Genomic DNA, 7,118 nt, shown 5'->3' on the forward strand with positions numbered 1-7,118 from the left:
GTTTAGTTTTTATATAAAAATAACTGCTTTTGTCGCACCAGAGGTCTGTTTTATTGCGGGATACGATATTTTTTTTTTATTACAATAACGGATTTACACTTATTTTCTAAGCTCGGCCAAGTCTGAAGTAAGTTATCATGTATATTTGTAAACATGTGTGCGTATCGGCATTATTACTTGTAATTAATTTGTTTTTAAATAGACATTAAGTGCTCGTTATATTTTTTTTTTATAATTATTAGTACTCGGGTATTTAATTTTAATATATAAACGATGTCTACATACATTGCAATCTGTATAGTTGTATGATTGTATTTGTTTTTTTTGGTGGGTGAAAATGGTATGGTAAACGGCCTGCGCTAACGGGATACGCTGGCGGAGCACTAGTGAAGGGTGATAGATGAGAATGAAAACAGGCCAGTTAGCCCATCATGGTGAATTCATCAGGAATTAACTATGATAGTTTCCAGGGAGAACCGCGAGCAGGTCGACCTGGTTGGGTATATTGTTAGCAATGGGATTCTCAGTCTCCATTACTAACAATCCCTTTCCCCCCTGCATGATTGTGTTGATTTTGGGTGATTTTCAGCAGGTATCATGGGCGAAACAGTATGCTCTGTTATGTCCATGGTACTGCTCATGTTTATAGGCGACGGTTACCACTTTCCATCAGGTGGACCGTCAGCTTGTTTTGGTGAACCTGTCGAGACTTTAAAGTTGATGCCCCGGAATATTTTTTTTTTATATTCTTTATTTCTTTATTGCACTTGTAAAAAGAGATATGGCGATTAACAACTTGTTAGCAAGAGTGGGTTTGTAACTGAAAGAGATCTCTTCAAATAAAACAGTGTAAGTAGTTATATATATATATATATATATATATATATATATATATATATATATATATATATATATATATATATATATATATATATATATATATATATTTTTTTTTTTTGTTGTACAAATATGTACATATGTATTTAATTAATGAAAGATCATTAGTAGTGGCCCCCATTGCTAGTAATAGCGCAGGCGGGGTTACCATACCATTTTTACCCATTAAAAAAAGTCACCCAGACTTAAGCCCCATTTAATATAATAATAAATTATAATTCTAAATTATATATTTTTATTATTATAGTTTGTAAGGTAAGCTCAATGTTTTTTTTTAACGTTGCAACATTTGACTTGTGTTAATTTAAATTGTATATTTTTTTTATTTTAATGTCATTAAAGTTGTTTATTTATTTATTTAAATTGTGATACATAGGTAACAATGGATGGTAAAACAAGTCCTCTACGATCAACCCCATATATCGAGGTATACAAATTTGCAATTATATAAGAAAAAACAAATTATATATATAAAAAAAATCAACAATGTCACATTTATAGTAAAAAATTATAATATTATGGAAATTTATTATATTTATCTTCAAGGAATCATCATTGTTATATAAGATTGTAATGTATGCTGATGTTTTTTGTACATATTTTATCAATTTCTATGTTGACTATTATTAATTAATGCAATAATTTCATTAGTATTGTGTTAAAGCTACTTAAAACACTGTCCACTTGTAGTTATGTAAATTGACTTTACTTAGTCTATGGTTTCTGAATTAAGGTTTTTTTTTTAAGAAACTGTTGAGGCAAAGGAAACATATTTGTTTGTAGGACATGTTCGGTACTGTTTACGTTTGGATTTGTAAAATGATCCGTGGGAAATTGGATTTTATAGTAATGGGACATTCCGTGATCTAGACTTGGGTTATTGACATTCCGTGAATCGGGATTTGGTGGTTTTGAGTACTATGTCTACTTTTATGGGGACGTCTATGTTACATCAAAAAAATGGCACGCTTACTAATATGTTAAGTCTGAAATAATGTATGTTACTAATATTTTAAACTATATTTTAACCGTGACTTCGTCCGCGTGACTTGGATATGTTTACTGATCGGTATAGAGCCTATGTCGTTCTCCATCCCATATAGTAAGTATATATCAAATTTCATAGCGATTGGCTAAGCCGTTAAGACACTAAGAGGGAATAAACAAACCTATTATCACATTCTTAGTAATATTATAAATGGGAAAGTAAGTTTGTTGACTTTTACGCTTATTATATGGAACGGAAGCTAATATTTATTCCGGCCAGTAACTATATTCCTGTCATGCAGACAAAGCCATGGGTGAAAGCTAGTAAATAAATAAAAGACATGTAAGGACTTGTAGTTATTGTAAGGTAGATTTATTGCGGATTCAATATTCAAAGTCGGGCAGCTCGAATTGTTGACGATCGGCGCCTTACTGTTCGCGTCGACACACTAAAACTGCGCAGAGATGTTGCATCTCTGTGCATCTTCTACCGAATTTATCATGGGGAGTGTTCTGAGGAATTGTTCGGATTGATACCTGCTGCTGATTTTCACCACCGTACAACCCGCCACAAACTAAAGTTTCATCCCAATCATCTGGACGAGTGGCGGTCTTCCACCGTGCGTTTTTCAAGGCACTCTCTTCCACGCACAACCACTCTTTGGAATCAACTTCCAGCAGCAGTATTTCCGAACCGATATGACATCGTAACCTTCAAGTAAAAAGCATACATACATACATACATATCTGTCACGCCTGTCTCCCATTAGGGTAGGCAGAAACAATGGAACGCCAAATGCTTCGATTCAAACAAACCTCTTTCGCTTCTTCCACATTCATCAATCTTGTCATACACGCTCGTCGGTTACGGGTACTTTTAATTTGGCCCTTCTTCAGCACGTCGCCTATTTGGTCGACATACGTCCGTCTAGGGCGGCCCCTACCGACATCTCCATTCATTCTTGCTCGATAAATCTCTTTCGTAATTCTTCTTTCATCCATCCTCTCCAAATGACCAAACCAACGCAACATTCAAAAGCATATTCCTTTTTAAAAGGCGGGCAGCACACCTGCAATGCCGCTGGTGTTGTGGGTGATCATGGGCGGCGGTAGTCACTTACCATCAGGTGAGCCGCGTGTTCGTTGGCTCCCTGTGTTGTAAAAAAAAATTCGATTGTTAATTTTCCGATGCGTAACTACAATAAGGGAATTTAGAATTATTTACTACGTAGATAGTGAAAAAGATTTTTTCGTGTTAAAGAAAAAGAGAATTTATGTCCATGTAGGAAAACCTTAATTCAGAAACCAGCCGAAGCGATCCTTATTTCGTCCTAGTTATTGGAATGATCCAGAAATATTTTTAAGTAGAACAATTTGTTATTTGTTAGATACATACTGTACGCTGTATGTGAACTAATAAAAATGTATTTTAAATAATATTGTTATTTTATTTTTATTACTTAAAGGGGAGGGGGGCGAGTTAAGGGGTTAGTAATGGGACTAGTGGTCCCATTGCTAGCAATAGATAGATAGACAGATACTCTTTATTGTTTCCTCCAAAAGATTACAATAGTAAACTTATTATAGATACAAACAATTACAAGACAATCAATATCACAATAATCACAATGAGAAAACAATGGGCAAGCTTATTGCTAAGAGCGATCTCTTCCAGGCAACCTTTGGATGGAGAGGAGTAATTATAAACAGTTTGATCGGAGGCACAATGAAATTCTATTATTTCTTAATACAGAGATATGATACATGTAATAATGTAAATATACTTACTTATTATATATATTTATATACTATTGTATACATACATACACGCCGTCAGGTCGGCCTCATGGTCGATTTTTGTTTAATTTGTCACAATGGGCCGACTGTCTCACCTGTCATTTTTTACTAAAGAAGCGCGTTCCAGACCCGTGAAGAGTGTGGGAGAAAAGAATTTGGAGCGTAACCAGTACGGTGAGAGGGGATAGATAGTTGGAGAGTGTTATTGGAACGAAGGTTACCATCGTGAGTATCAAAAAGATACTGGAATTTACTGCTTAAGTAGTTAGGAGACTGGGAACTTATAATCGCCTGTTATGTATAAAAATAAATATAGTAAATAATGAAAAGTTATACAAAATACAGTCTTAAATATTAAGCAATCTTTTCCAGACAACCTTTAGGTATAGGACACTGAGAAAAAAGACAAAGGGTAGGTAACGTATTGTTATACTCGTATGTACTAATATGTACAAACATATATACATATATAGACAGGAGAGAATGAAGGAGAAACATGCAGAGAGGACAGGAAAACTACTTAAAGGAAAAGAGTTTTTTTTTTTAATGGATGATAATGGAATGGCAACCCCGCCTGTGCTATCGGTATACACTAGCGGGGCACCAGTGAGAGATGATTGATGAGCATAAAAGCAGGTCTGTTAGCCCCTCGTGACAAATTCAACAAGTATTAGTCACAATAGTTTCTAGGGGAAACCGCGTGGAGGTCGACCTAACAGAGCTTGCTAGCAATGGGATCATTAGTCCTCATTACTAACAATCCCTTTCCCCCCGGAAAAGATAGTAGGTGTCCCTTCCCTCCCTACCTATATCCATAGGGCAGATATATCACTCCGTTTTCATCTGTAAAAAAAGTCTTACGCAATAATATAAAAAAAAAGTCAATATAAATGTATATACCTACTTACCTAGATAATAAAATTATATGGCACATCTGTGATTGCTTGGGTACCTCTGTTCCATTCGTGTTTCTACCGTTTGCATGTCTGTGTTCCGGTTTGAAGGGTGGGATATGGCGTGAGTTTACAGGGTACAGAGGAATAACACCTGAGTCCTCAGGAATGGTAACGCATGGGGGGTATCATGGGCGAAACAGTATACTTTTTCATGTCCATAGTACTGCTCATGTCTATAGGCGACGGTTACCACTTTCCATCATGTGGGCTGTCAGCTTGTTTGCCATTCTAAGTTGTATAAAAAAAAAATGTCTGTATAAAGAAGTTAAACACAGAAAACGACTTGAATAATTAGAAGAAATATTCCTTACCGTCCACTGTAATAACGTAGACGGATATTAACAGCTTCTCATATTCTAGATACAATTCATTTTCATACGGCGCGGTGTAATATTTACAAATTGAAAATTCCATAGTTGAAGACGCTGTGTAATTTTTCAGTGTCCAAACCCACCGCTTTCACGTCAGAGTTAACCCGGGCTAAATGAAAACTAATTTTAATATTAATGCGTTCTCTTCACGGTATGAAAGTTTTGCAAGTTGGAAATATTGTTTGCTTACAGTTTAATAAACAATTCCATCCGTGCAGTGTCTATGGTATTTTATTGAAAAATGTATTATTGTATGGTCTTTCACCTCGTGAATCGTGTAAGCCGGTATTTAGGAAGCTTGGTTTGTTACCACTACCGTCTATTTATGAAATTTGTATGTTTGTACACAGCAATAAATATTTGTTTAAAAAAGCTACTGATATATATCCACGGAATCGACGTAATCCAAATAGACTCGTGCTGGATGGCATTTCGCGTCTAGCTAAATATGAAAAAAGTTGTTTAGCTATGTGTGTAAAAGTATATACCTAATAAAATACCGAATGAATTAAAATTGTTAAATGTGAATTTATTTAAAAAGAGATTGTATACTTGGCTGAATATAAATAGTTTTTACGATGTAAAAGACTTCTTAAACAAAAAACAAAATGTTAATTATTAATCTTATATGTATTTTTGCATGCTATCTTGCCTTGTTAGCTAAGCACGAATGTTCTTTGACTAATGTAACATCTTTAACTTTACCGTGTTTAAGCAAATAAAGATTATTATTATTATTTTAGGTAAAAAATATTAATTAAGGTCTTTTTTTTTTGTGAAACATGCGTACAAATAAATGCAGATGTTGGTGTGAAAGAGATTGTTAATATACCCTATCAGGTCGACCTCCACGCGTTTTCCCCTGAGAACATTAGTGGTTAATTCTTGTCCAATTGATCACCATGGGCCAACTGACCTGCCTTCTTCCCATCTGTCATTCTTCACTGGTACCCTGCGGTTAAGGTATTGCCGAGAGGTAATAAACAAACATCTTTTTAGTAAAGCTATCTGCTCCTATTGTTTCAATCTTGTATAGGTACCTATGTATCTACCTACCTACCCACGTATCGTATGCATTCCCTAACGATGGTTATAAAACAAACAATCAATAGGAAGTTTATACGATTCCCGCCACATAAAGTTCCCTACAGAGCAGTACGGAATGCATCGCATTCGGGCATTTTTAAATTTTACGACAAGACTTCAATAGAATTTTATTATTGTTTTAGTATCGAGTTTATACCTGCTTTTAAATATTGAAAATGCAAGTTAATTGTCCGTGAAATATGTATTTGTTTATATATGTATAATACTAAGATATACGTAGCAAGGGGATTGTGAGTAACGGGCGCTAGCGGCCCCATTAGGTCGACCTCCACGCGGTTTCCCCTGGAAACCAACGTACTTAAATTCTTAAAAATAATTCATCACTATAACACAATTGACTTACTTTTATATTCACTTATCCCTTATTGATGCCCCGTCATCGTATATCGATAGCTTAGGCGGGGTTACCATTTTTTTATCATCCATTAAAAAAAAGCTTTTGCCATATTAAGATTTATTTATTTGATTTATTTAATTTAATTACACATACAATAACAAACAGACAACAAACAAGAAAATGCTGATGCATCCGTTAATTATCCATTGTCGAATATAGGCCGCCCCCTTTTAGGCAGTAGTTGCTACACTTGGCAGGCGGGTTGGTACCATGGTTGGTACATGCTTGTTTGACCCCTGTATATATATATATATATATATATATATATATATATATATATATATATATATATATATATATATATATATATATATATATATATATATATATATATATATATATATATAACACAGGGGTCAAACAAGCATGTGGCTCTTTAGTAAGTGACTACCGTCATGATCACTCACAACACCAGCGGCATTGCAGGCATGATGCCGGCTTTTTAAAAAGATATATCTTCTATTTCATGAAGGTATGATGTCGTATCGGTTTGGAAATATTATAGTTTATAATCCGTACGGTGGTGAAAATGAGCAGCAGGTATCAATCCGAACAATTCCTCAGAACACTCCTCATGATAAATTCGGTAGAAGATGCACAGAGATG

This window comes from Galleria mellonella, unplaced genomic scaffold (genome assembly GCF_026898425.1).
Source record: "Galleria mellonella isolate WM207_F2 unplaced genomic scaffold, CSIRO_AGI_GalMel_v1 utg855, whole genome shotgun sequence".
In the NCBI taxonomy this organism is placed as follows: Eukaryota; Metazoa; Arthropoda; class Insecta; order Lepidoptera; family Pyralidae; genus Galleria; species Galleria mellonella.